Source organism: Nicotiana tomentosiformis, chromosome 9, assembly GCF_000390325.3.
Source record: "Nicotiana tomentosiformis chromosome 9, ASM39032v3, whole genome shotgun sequence".
Taxonomy (NCBI): Eukaryota; Viridiplantae; Streptophyta; class Magnoliopsida; order Solanales; family Solanaceae; genus Nicotiana; species Nicotiana tomentosiformis.
The window spans coordinates 89,943,571-89,957,489 of record NC_090820.1 but is presented as its reverse complement, the minus strand read 5'-3'; the positions used below and the strand labels follow the sequence as shown (position 1 = coordinate 89,957,489).

The 13,919-nt window shown below is 28.1% G+C and overlaps 1 pseudogene; it reads left to right on the top strand.

Annotated features, from left to right (window-relative positions):
* Nucleotides 1-2: 2 nt before the first annotated feature.
* Nucleotides 3-1,381, top strand: LOC138899416 (uncharacterized; annotated as a pseudogene).
* The last annotated feature ends 12,538 nt before the right edge of the window (nucleotides 1,382-13,919 follow it).

The window sequence follows — 13,919 nt, the reverse complement described above, 5'->3', positions numbered from 1 at the left end:
TACAGGAATTATATAAAGAATATAAAACCACGAAAAAGGATAAATTAATAAACAAAATGTCAAAACTAGAATATAAGTATATCTTACAACTTAAGATTAAACATAAAATATGAATAAAGAAGAATTTGCGGTAGACGAAAAAACATACGAAAATTTGGATGGATTAAAAATAAAAATAATAACTTCAAATATAGGAAGAAGATATAAGAAAGTAGGAGAAAACATATATTTAATGTTAGAAAAAGAAACTGCAAGATTAGAAGATAGTTTAACAGCAATGACAAGAATAATAAAAGAAAATGAAGAAATTGATAGGAAAAATGAAATTGAAAAAATTAGGCAACAAGCTAAAAAAGAATTACAGCAAGTGGAAGAAAACAAAAACACCAGGATAATGGAATTAGAAAAAGAATTAGCAATATTAAAAGAATTGTATGAAAACAAACAGAGAGAAAGAGAAAAGAAAAAAGAATTAGAGCAAGAAGAAAGATTGAAGGAAGAAATAGAAAAATTTAGGGAAAAATTAAAAGAGGACATAGAAGTAAAACTTGAAGAAATAAATGAAACTAATAATGAAAATGAACAGAATACAGAAAGTTCAGAAGATTCAGAAATAAGTGAAACATATACAGAACTTATAACTAAAACAAATAACATAATAAATCCAGAAATATATGCCGGAGATATAAGCGAAAAACCAAGTACATCAAAAGAAAGAAAATACAAACAAACAATACCAACATATTACAATAATAATTATGAACGAAGTGACAGAAGTAAAGTATTATGGGATAAAAGATTAAACAGAAAATGGACACCAAAAACAATAAATGAACAATATAACTTTTTGGACTTAGATTGCGTAGAAGACGTTAATAAAATAATACAACTATGGGTAGGATATATATCAAAACAATTAATAGATAATAAAATACCAATTCCAGAAGCACCAGGATATATAGAAAGGACAATAATAGGAACAGTAAAATTATGGATACAAAATCTAAATGATGAAAGTATAAAAGCATTAAGAAGTAATAAAAAATTCGATGGTGAATCAGCTACAACAACTATAGACATATTAATAAAATATGAATTAGCTATAAGAAATGAATTTAGTAGTATGACAACAGAAATAGAAGAGCAACAAAAAGAAAAAACAGTAAGTAGAAATCTAATGAACAAACTAGCTATATGTAACATGTGTTACATAGACGAATATACGTGTGCATTTAAAGAATATTACTATAAAGGAACATATAGTGTTGAAGAAGGAAAAGAAATCAGAAAAATATACTTTACAAAATTACCAGAACCTTTTAGTTCTAAAATAATAAGAGATTGGGAAAAAGCAGGATTAGAAGATACCTTAGGAGCTAGAATTAGATATTTAAAGAATTGGTTTATAGAATTATGTGAAAAACATAAAGAAGAAATTAAAATGGAAAAAACACTGATAAAAAACCTTACATGTTGTAAAATTAAAACTGCACCCCAGTTTGGATGTACAGATAATTATTATAAAAAGAAAAATTATAAAAGAAAATATAAAAAATATAGAAGAAATAAGTTAAAATATAAGTATAAAAACCCGAGGAAAAGATATTATATAAAAGATTACAAAAGAAAAAGACCATATAGAATTAAGAAAAAATTATCCGAATGTACTTGTTACAATTGTGGAAAATTAGGACACCTAGCCAAAGATTGTAAATTACCTAGAGACCCTAAAAAGAAACAAATAACAGAAATTAACACTGATAATGAAGAATACATGCAACTAGACTATATAGATTATGAATTAGATAGTGAAGATAGTATTTATGAATTAGAACCTGAATTAGAAACAGAAATAGAATCAGAAAAAGAACTATCAGATATAGAGGAAAATGACTGAAAACGATATACAAATAATAAGCAGAGAAGAATATAAGGATGAAGAATCAAGTGAACAAAAAGTAATATTTGATAATGATATTTTTGAAAAAATAAAAGGAAAAGATTTAGATTTAAGCATCGGTAAAATATTAGAAGTACCAACAATAAAAAACTGGTTCAAAATTAAAAAAGAAGAATATTATGTAATAAGTCAAAAAGAACATATAATAGATTGTAAATATACTAGAGGAAAAGCTAAAATACCTATAATAAATAAAAGAACAATAAATAAAGAAATTCAGAATATAAAAGCAAAAAATCCGATCAAATATGTACACTTAGGAGGAACAGAAATACTTATAAAAGCCTGTTTTAGAGAAGGGATAGATACACCAATAGAAATATATTTAGCAGATGATAGAATAGTACAACCTATAGAAAAGAGTATAATTTGTGCAATAAAAGGAAATTTGATATACCAAAAATTTAAATTTATAATTAGTGCTAACTATACAGTAGCATTAAAAGATGCTAATATAGATAAATCACTAGTATTGTACTGGAAAATGTCAGGAATAGAGCTGGCACCAGGAAGTAAAATATTTACAGCAAAATGTAAAAATTTATATATATTAACAACCAATCACAAAATAACAGCACGAAATAAGATTGAAAAAATAAAGATAGAAAACCCATTTGATAGTATAATATCAGTCATAGACAATAATGATTATAGTTACAAAGATATAGATATGGAAGGAGATTTAGAAATAGTAAGAGAAAGACTAAGCACATCTAAAAGAATAAATTATGAATCCCCACAAACTACATCTTCAAGAGCAAGTACCTCGAGAAGATTAGAATATACAAACCCACAAAGATTAATAAAAGAACCGGAGTTACACAACTATTATATAACAGGAGTAATAGATCAAAGAAAATACCTAATAATGATAAATACTGGACAAGAAGACAATTATATAACTAAAGAACTAGTTAAAGAAAGTGAAATAATAACTACAGAAACAATATGCCCAGGATTACCTAAAAATTTGGTAGGAACAGAAGAAATAACAAAGAAGGAACTAATTATTGGAGGAATCCCAGTAGAAATAGAATTTAATATTTACCAAGGAAATGAAAATATTACCTTAGGAATAAAATGGTTAGAAACAGTTAAACCATATAACCTAGGAGATAGACATCTTATAATAACATATAAAAATAAGAAAATAACAATTGAAAGAACCTTAACATGACAAAAATATATATACTAGCAAAAATAATAATAGAAGGATATTACAGCAGATATTATACACCCATGATAGATACAGGAGCAGGAGTAAATGTATGCAGACATAACTGTTTACCTGAAGATAAATGGGAAAAATTATTAACACCTATTGTGGTAACAGGATTTAACAATGAAGGAAGCTTGATAACGCAAAAAGCAAAAAATATAAAAATACAAATATGGGATAAAATACTAACTATGGATGAAATATATAGTTATGAATTTACAAATAAAGATATATTAATAGGAATGCCCTTTTTAGATAAATTATACCCACATATAATAACAAAAACTCATTGGTGGTTTACTACACCATGCAAACAAAAAATAGGAGCAAAAAGAGTAAGAAATAAAATAAGAAAAACAACACCGTGGATTAAAGGAAGTGAAAAGGTAACCCAAAAATTAGAAAATGAAAAAATAAATGAGCAACAAATAGAATTAATAATATTTGCTATAAATAAGATAAAAATAATTCAAGACAAATTAGAATCATTATATAATGAAAATCCCCTTCAAGGATGGGATAAACATAAAACGAAAGTAAAAATAGAATTAATAGATGAAAATAGTATAATAACACAGAAACCATTAAAATATAATTTTAATGATCTAGAAGAATTCAAAATGCATATAAAAGAACTATTAAAAAATAATTATATACAGGAAAGTAATAGTAAACATAATAGCCCAGCATTTATAGTAAATAAACATAATGAGCAAAAAAGAGGTAAAAGTAGAATGGTAATAGATTATAGGAATTTAAATGCAAAAACAAAAACATATAATTACCCGATACCAAATAAAATATTAAAAATAAGGCAAGTACAAGGATATAATTACTTCAGTAAATTCGATTGTAAATCAGGATTTTATCACCTAAAATTAGAAGAAGAATCTAAAAAATTAACAGCTTTTACAGTACCACAAGGATTTTATGAATGGAACGTTTTACCATTTGGATATAAAAATGCACCAGGAAGATACCAACATTTTATGGATAGCTATTTTAATCAATTAGAAAACTGTATAATCTACATAGACGATATACTACTATACTCAAGGACACAAGATCAACATATAAAATTATTAGAAAAATTCATACATATAATAGAATCTTCAGGAATTAGCCTTAGTAAAAATAAGGCAGAAATACTTAAAAATCAGGTGGAATTCTTAGGAATTCAAATAGATAAAAATGGAATTAAAATGCAAACACATATAGTACAAAAAATAATAAATTTAAATGAAACCCTAGATACAAAAAAGAAATTACAATCATTCTTAGGATTAGTTAACCAAGTTAGAGAATATATACCTAAATTGGCAGAAAATTTAAAACCTTTACAGAAAAAATTAAAGAAAGATATAGAATATCACTTTGATGAAAAAGACAAAACATATATACAAAAAATAAAAGATATGTGTAAAAAATTACCAAAACTATATTTTCCAGATGAAAATAGAGAATTTATATATATAGTAGAGACAGACTCAAGTAACCATAGTTATGGAGGAGTACTTAAATACAAATATAAGGATGAAAAAATAGAACATCACTGTAGATATTATTCAGGATCATTTACGGAACCACAGTTAAAATGGGAAATAAATAGAAAAGAATTATTAGCTTTATATAAGTGTTTATTATCGTTTGAACCATATATAGTATATAACAAATTTATTGTTAGAACAGATAACACACAAGTTAAATGGTGGATAACCAAAAAGGTACAAGACTCAGTTACAACGAAAGAAATACGAAGACTCGTATTAAATATACTAAATTTCACATTTACAATAGAAATAATTCCTACTGACAAGAATGTGATTGCAGATTACTTATCAAGACAAAAGTACACAAACAAATGAAGAAGAAACTACACAAGACCTATTTTCAATACTTACTACACTATCACTACAAATGACGGAAGTAGAAAAGAGGTTGCAGATTATAGAAGCAAAAAACCTAAGCCAGCAGCATGGCTCAAAACATGCGGAACTAAGCCAGCAGCATGGCTCAAAACATGCGGACCTAGGAGGTGACGTTGGGAAACACCTAAAAACCCAAAACCTACAAACTAACACTATTTTACATACAGCTGCAGGTACATCAACATCAGCAATAAGAAAAGGAAAACATACAAATACAAATATGAACGCCATGTTCAACAAGCCATATACCCCAAAATCCCAAAATCCTTTGACACCATCACCACAAACAACTAGCTATAGAGAAAGCTTAAACCAGGAAAAACAAACCTACGATTATATTACCAACAGCTATATACAAAATATCCACAAGATTCAAACCTTTTTAAACCTAAATCCGAGATCAAAAACAATCCAAAACCCAAAAACAGACTATATAACACAACCATTACAAGGATACAACCGACTGATTGCCCAACCAGGGACGAATGCAAATTTAGTTAAAACATGTTACAATTACGGACTATTAAGTACAGTGTACACACAAACCGGACAAGAAATAGCTACAATACCAGAGCTATATAGTGCCTTTACTACCTACAAGAGAATCACCAAAGGAGACCTATTTTATATAAAATTTTATGTAGCACCAGCAGAGATACTCTATAACGAGATAAAACCAATAATCCAAGTTATTAAATTAGGACTAACTAGAGAAATGATTATCCCAGAAAATGTACAAATACAACCAGAAATACCCAAACCTGATATACCAGCATTCTACTCAAACAAAAGAATTATAGGACTATCAACCATTCTAAGTGAACTAGTCAACAATTATGTAGAAGAAAAACCTATTTGGGGATACCAATCCCGAGAACACACGATGATCTACACCCATTCAAAAAACCTAAGGGAAAACGACATGGAAGAGATACGGAGATGGATTAAAACATTAATCCAACCAGAAGAAGCACCCATTACAAGAGCTATTAGAGGAGAATTTATTTCTCAAAACTTAATGACAAGATACTGCAAACAAATTAGTCCAATCTACTCAGAGCACATATGTTCGAAATGTCAAGGAGAGAAAAACATAGTTCCAGAAATCAAATTTGAAGAAGAAGAAAACTAAAAAGATACGCAACAAAATATCAAGAAAGAGACAAAGGAATCTTACAACAAAAGCTACAAGACAAAAACAAAAGGACAGCTAGCAGGATCGGCAGGACCCAAGAAGAAGCAGAAAATGACATAAAGAAAAAAGCTATGTAATTATTAAAGCAACTTTTGACTTTATGTAAATTATTTTCCGTCTTTTAGTTTTTAAGTTGTTGTTGTGAGTCCCACTTTATCACTACCACTGTCAGTGGAAAAACTGTTGGGAACGCGTCTTTTACTTTAATTTTAGACCGTCCAAGTGTAAAGTTAGGAGGACGATGTTTGGATTAGTTTCCGTTATAAATAGACAGCCCTTAAGGCTTAGAGGGACACACCTTACCTTACCCCTTTCACATCCTTCTGAAAAAACTCTCTTGTAACCTCTCTTGTAAAAAATCTATTCAGTGAAATAAATTAACATCTTTAATCTATGGAGCAATCCAAACCTATGAAAGAAGAAATCCCCGATATACAGTATCAAGTAAGTTTTTTTTTAAATATGTATAGCTAAATACATATATTCCTGAAATCTCTAGATTATCATAATTGTTATCATGTTATAACTGTTATTTAGAATAATTTTAGTAAGTTTGCCATGAATAATTATGCTGAGAGTAGTTTAAGCCCAGACTATGCCATCCTAAGGGTGAAACCAGTAAGGCAGAAGGCCGTGGTAGGGAAGTAACCAGAGTTGAGGCGCTGTTAGGGTAAAACGATTGAAGCAAAAAATCATGGTAGTGACTAAAAGAATTGTTCTTAATAACTTGTTATAGGATGACGATAAACATGATAAACGAAGAGATTAAAGGAATATTTTTAGCCAAAACATCAAACAAAAATGGATCATCCTTACATCTTAGATAACACTGATGAATATAAAATAACCATTTTACACATACTTAGATCACTAAATAATGATATCAAAAATATAATATTTGACAAATTACTTATGAACGAAATACTAGAACTAATGACCCAACAATGGTATGATTTAGCAGAATTATCTGACTTAGAAGAAGAGAATACAATAAGCCTATCTGAATTTGATATACTTACAGAGGATATATATTCAGACTAGATGAACCTAACAGAAACCCGAAAAATAATAGAATTACAAAAACATAGATTACATCAAAATATGCAATTATATCAAGAATCTAAAGATCTAATCTTTTTAGAACATATAAGAGATAATATAAAACAATTAAAAGAACTACATAATAAGGATAAACTAGAAAAACTAAATATAAACAAATTAATAACATTCTTCCAACTCCAAAAAATTAATATAAACGAATATATAGAAACAGGAGAAATAGAATATGTAGAATATATAACAAATTGTAAAATAGAAATATCAAAATTAGAATCTATAATAAGAGAATATTATGATTAAGCATGATAAATCAAGAATATTTACCATACTGGATAGAAATTACGGAAAAAATAGAAGCTTTAGAACAACAACTAAAATTAACAATCAATACTTACTTAATAACAAAGGATATAGACCTTCTGATAAATATACAACAAGACATAACGGAAATATTAAAAATAAAACCGTTACAAACAGAATATTACAATAAAATATTTACAATATAAAAATAGTCATAAATACAACAAATCCACTAAAGACTAAACAAAAATATAATCTGAACCACTTTTAAAGAATGATAGAAAAATACAGAATAACTACTTACATGACAAAAAGAATGCTAGAAAAATATAAAATACTAGTCCTATATTTTATCAAAGAATTAAAACCTACTGACATAAAAATAGATATTTGGGAAAAAATACTTAAATACGAAAAAGAAGTAGAAGACCCACAAAATACATACGATTTGGTAGAAGAATATTCAGACTTATGAAGATTTATGAACAAAAGCTAATCGGAGCTAAATCCGACCCACAAACCCCCCAAAATGGTATCAGAATAACTACTTACATGACAAAAAGAATGCTAGAAAAATATAAAATACTAGTCCTATATTTTATCAAAGAATTAAAACCTACTGACATAAAAATAGATATTTGGGAAAAAATACTTAAATACGAAAAAGAAGTAGAAGACCCACAAAATACATACGATTTGGTAGAAGAATATTCAGACTTATGAAGATTTATGAACAAAAGCTAATCGGAGCTAAATCCGACCCACAAACCCCCCAAAATGGTATCAGAGCAAGTGGAAGAAAACAGAATTACAGCTCCGATTTAGCTCTACCAATTTAGCTCTCCGATTTATTGTTTCTGATACCATTTTGGGGGGTTTGTGGGTCGGATTTAGCTCCGATTAGCTTTTGTTCATAAATCTTCATAAGTCTGAATATTCTTCTACCAAATCGTATGTATTTTGTGGGTCTTCTACTTCTTTTTCGTATTTAAGTATTTTTTCCCAAATATCTATTTTTATGTCAGTAGGTTTTAATTCTTTGATAAAATATAGGACTAGTATTTTATATTTTTCTAGCATTCTTTTTGTCATGTAAGTAGTTATTCTGTATTTTTCTATCATTCTTTAAAAGTGGTTCAGATTATATTTTTGTTTAGTCTTTAGTGGATTTGTTGTATTTATGACTATTTTTATATTGTAAATATTTTATTGTAATATTCTGTTTGTAACGGTTTTATTTTTAATATTTCCGTTATGTCTTGTTGTATATTTATCAGAAGGTCTATATCCTTTGTTATTAAGTAAGTATTGATTGTTAATTTTAGTTGTTGTTCTAAAGCTTCTATTTTTTCCGTAATTTCTATCCAGTATGATAAATATTCTTGATTTATCATGCTTAATCATAATATTCTCTTATTATAGATTCTAATTTTGATATTTCTATTTTACAATTTGTTATATATTCTACATATTCTATTTCTCCTGTTTCTATATATTCGTTTATATTAATTTTTTGGAGTTGGAAGAATGTTATTAATTTGTTTATATTTAGTTTTTCTAGTTTATCCTTATTATGTAGTTCTTTTAATTGTTTTATATTATCTCTTATATGTTCTAAAAAGATTAGATCTTTAGATTCTTGATATAATTGCATATTTTGATGTAATCTATGTTCTTGTAATTCTATTATTTTTCGGGTTTCTGTTAGGTTCATCTAGTCTGAATATATATCCTCTGTAAGTATATCAAATTCAGATAGGCTTATTGTATTCTCTTCTTCTAAGTCAGATAATTCTGCTAAATCATACCATTGTTGGGTCATTAGTTCTAGTATTTCGTTCATAAGTAATTTGTCAAATATTATATTTTTGATATCATTATTTAGTGATCTAAGTATGTGTAAAATGGTTATTTTATATTCATCAGTGTTATCTAAGATGTAAGGATGATCCATTTTTGTTTGATGTTTTGGCTAAAAATATTCCTTTAATCTCTTCGTTTATCATGTTTATCGTCATCCTATAACAAGTTATTAAGAACAATTCTTTTAGTCACTACCATGATTTTTTGCTTCAATCGTTTTACCCTAACAGCGCCTCAACTCTGGTTACTTCCCTACCACGGCCTTCTGCCTTACTGGTTTCACCCTTAGGATGGCATAGTCTGGGCTTAAACTACTCTCAGCATAATTATTCATGGCAAACTTACTAAAATTATTCTAAATAACAGTTATAACATGATAACAATTATGATAATCTAGAGATTTCAGGAATATATGTATTTAGCTATACATATTTTAAAAAAAACTTACTTGATACTGTATATCGGGGATTTCTTCTTTCATAGGTTTGGATTGCTCCATAGATTAAAGATGTTAATTTATTTCACTGAATAGATTTTTACAAGAGAGGTTACAAGAGAGTTTTTTCAGAAGGATGTGAAAGGGGTAAGGTAAGGTGTGTCCCTCTAAGCCTTAAGGGCTGTCTATTTATAACGGAAACTAATCCAAACATCGTCCTCCTAACTTTACACTTGGACGGTCTAAAATTAAAGTAAAAGACGCGTTCCCAACAGTTTTTCCACTGACAGTGGTAGTGATAAAGTGGGACTCACAACAACAACTTAAAAACTAAAAGACGGAAAATAATTTACATAAAGTCAAAAGTTGCTTTAATAATTACATAGCTTTTTTCTTTATGTCATTTTCTGCTTCTTCTTGGGTCCTGCCGATCCTGCTAGCTGTCCTTTTGTTTTTGTCTTGTAGCTTTTGTTGTAAGATTCCTTTGTCTCTTTCTTGATATTTTGTTGCGTATCTTTTTAGTTTTCTTCTTCTTCAAATTTGATTTCTGGAACTATGTTTTTCTCTCCTTGACATTTCGAACATATGTGCTCTGAGTAGATTGGACTAATTTGTTTGCAGTATCTTGTCATTAAGTTTTGAGAAATAAATTCTCCTCTAATAGCTCTTGTAATGGGTGCTTCTTCTGGTTGGATTAATGTTTTAATCCATCTCCGTATCTCTTCCATGTCGTTTTCCCTTAGGTTTTTTGAATGGGTGTAGATCATCGTGTGTTCTCGGGATTGGTATCCCCAAATAGGTTTTTCTTCTACATAATTGTTGACTAGTTCACTTAGAATGGTTGATAGTCCTATAATTCTTTTGTTTGAGTAGAATGCTGGTATATCAGGTTTGGGTATTTCTGGTTGTATTTGTACATTTTCTGGGATAATCATTTCTCTAGTTAGTCCTAATTTAATAACTTGGATTATTGGTTTTATCTCGTTATAGAGTATCTCTGCTGGTGCTACATAAAATTTTATATAAAATAGGTCTCCTTTGGTGATTCTCTTGTAGGTAGTAAAGGCACTATATAGCTCTGGTATTGTAGCTATTTCTTGTCCGGTTTGTGTGTACACTGTACTTAATAGTCCGTAATTGTAACATGTTTTAACTAAATTTGCATTCGTCCCTGGTTGGGCAATCAGTCGGTTGTATCCTTGTAATGGTTGTGTTATATAGTCTGTTTTTGGGTTTTGGATTGTTTTTGATCTCGGATTTAGGTTTAAAAAGGTTTGAATCTTGTGGATATTTTGTATATAGCTGTTGGTAATATAATCGTAGGTTTGTTTTTCCTGGTTTAAGCTTTCTCTATAGCTAGTTGTTTGTGGTGATGGTGTCAAAGGATTTTGGGATTTTGGGGTATATGGCTTGTTGAACATGGCGTTCATATTTGTATTTGTATGTTTTCCTTTTCTTATTGCTGATGTTGATGTACCTGCAGCTGTATGTAAAATAGTGTTAGTTTGTAGGTTTTGGGTTTTTAGGTGTTTCCCAACGTCACCTCCTAGGTCCGCATGTTTTGAGCCATGCTGCTGGCTTAGTTCCGCATGTTTTGAGCCATGCTGCTGGCTTAGGTTTTTTGCTTCTATAATCTGCAACCTCTTTTCTACTTCCGTCATTTGTAGTGATAGTGTAGTAAGTATTGAAAATAGGTCTTGTGTAGTTTCTTCTTCATTTGTTTGTGTACTTTTGTCTTGATAAGTAATCTGCAATCACATTCTTGTCAGTAGGAATTATTTCTATTGTAAATGTGAAATTTAGTATATTTAATACGAGTCTTCGTATTTCTTTCGTTGTAACTGAGTCTTGTACCTTTTTGGTTATCCACCATTTAACTTGTGTGTTATCTGTTCTAACAATAAATTTGTTATATACTATATATGGTTCAAACGATAATAAACACTTATATAAAGCTAATAATTCTTTTCTATTTATTTCCCATTTTAACTGTGGTTCCGTAAATGATCCTGAATAATATCTACAGTGATGTTCTATTTTTTCATCCTTATATTTGTATTTAAGTACTCCTCCATAACTATGGTTACTTGAGTCTGTCTCTACTATATATATAAATTCTCTATTTTCATCTGGAAAATATAGTTTTGGTAATTTTTTACACATATCTTTTATTTTTTGTATATATGTTTTGTCTTTTTCATCAAAGTGATATTCTATATCTTTCTTTAATTTTTTCTGTAAAGGTTTTAAATTTTCTGCCAATTTAGGTATATATTCTCTAACTTGGTTAACTAATCCTAAGAATGATTGTAATTTCTTTTTTGTATCTAGGGTTTCATTTAAATTTATTATTTTTTGTACTATATGTGTTTGCATTTTAATTCCATTTTTATCTATTTGAATTCCTAAGAATTCCACCTGATTTTTAAGTATTTCTGCCTTATTTTTACTAAGGCTAATTCCTGAAGATTCTATTATATGTATGAATTTTTCTAATAATTTTATATGTTGATCTTGTGTCCTTGAGTATAGTAGTATATCGTCTATGTAGATTATACAGTTTTCTAATTGATTAAAATAGCTATCCATAAAATGTTGGTATCTTCCTGGTGCATTTTTATATCCAAATGGTAAAACGTTCCATTCATAAAATCCTTGTGGTACTGTAAAAGCTGTTAATTTTTTAGATTCTTCTTCTAATTTTAGGTGATAAAATCCTGATTTACAATCGAATTTACTGAAGTAATTATATCCTTGTACTTGCCTTATTTTTAATATTTTATTTGGTATCGGGTAATTATATGTTTTTGTTTTTGCATTTAAATTCCTATAATCTATTACCATTCTACTTTTACCTCTTTTTTGCTCATTATGTTTATTTACTATAAATGCTGGGCTATTATGTTTACTATTACTTTCCTGTATATAATTATTTTTTAATAGTTCTTTTATATGCATTTTGAATTCTTCTAGATCATTAAAATTATATTTTAATGGTTTCTGTGTTATTATACTATTTTCATCTATTAATTCTATTTTTACTTTCGTTTTATGTTTATCCCATCCTTGAAGGGGATTTTCATTATATAATGATTCTAATTTGTCTTGAATTATTTTTATCTTATTTATAGCAAATATTATTAATTCTATTTGTTGCTCATTTATTTTTTCATTTTCTAATTTTTGGGTTACCTTTTCACTTCCTTTAATCCACGGTGTTGTTTTTCTTATTTTATTTCTTACTCTTTTTGCTCCTATTTTTTGTTTGCATGGTGTAGTAAACCACCAATGAGTTTTTGTTATTATATGTGGGTATAATTTATCTAAAAAGGGCATTCCTATTAATATATCTTTATTTGTAAATTCATAACTATATATTTCATCCATAGTTAGTATTTTATCCCATATTTGTATTTTTATATTTTTTGCTTTTTGCGTTATCAAGCTTCCTTCATTGTTAAATCCTGTTACCACAATAGGTGTTAATAATTTTTCCCATTTATCTTCAGGTAAACAGTTATGTCTGCATACATTTACTCCTGCTCCTGTATCTATCATGGGTGTATAATATCTGCTGTAATATCCTTCTATTATTATTTTTGCTAGTATATATATTTTTGTCATGTTAAGGTTCTTTCAATTGTTATTTTCTTATTTTTATATGTTATTATAAGATGTCTATCTCCTAGGTTATATGGTTTAACTGTTTCTAACCATTTTATTCCTAAGGTAATATTTTCATTTCCTTGGTAAATATTAAATTCTATTTCTACTGGGATTCCTCCAATAATTAGTTCCTTCTTTGTTATTTCTTCTGTTCCTACCAAATTTTTAGGTAATCCTGGGCATATTGTTTCTGTAGTTATTATTTCACTTTCTTTAACTAGTTCTTTAGTTATATAATTGTCTTCTTGTCCAGTATTTATCATTATTAGGTATTTTCTTTGATCTATTACTCC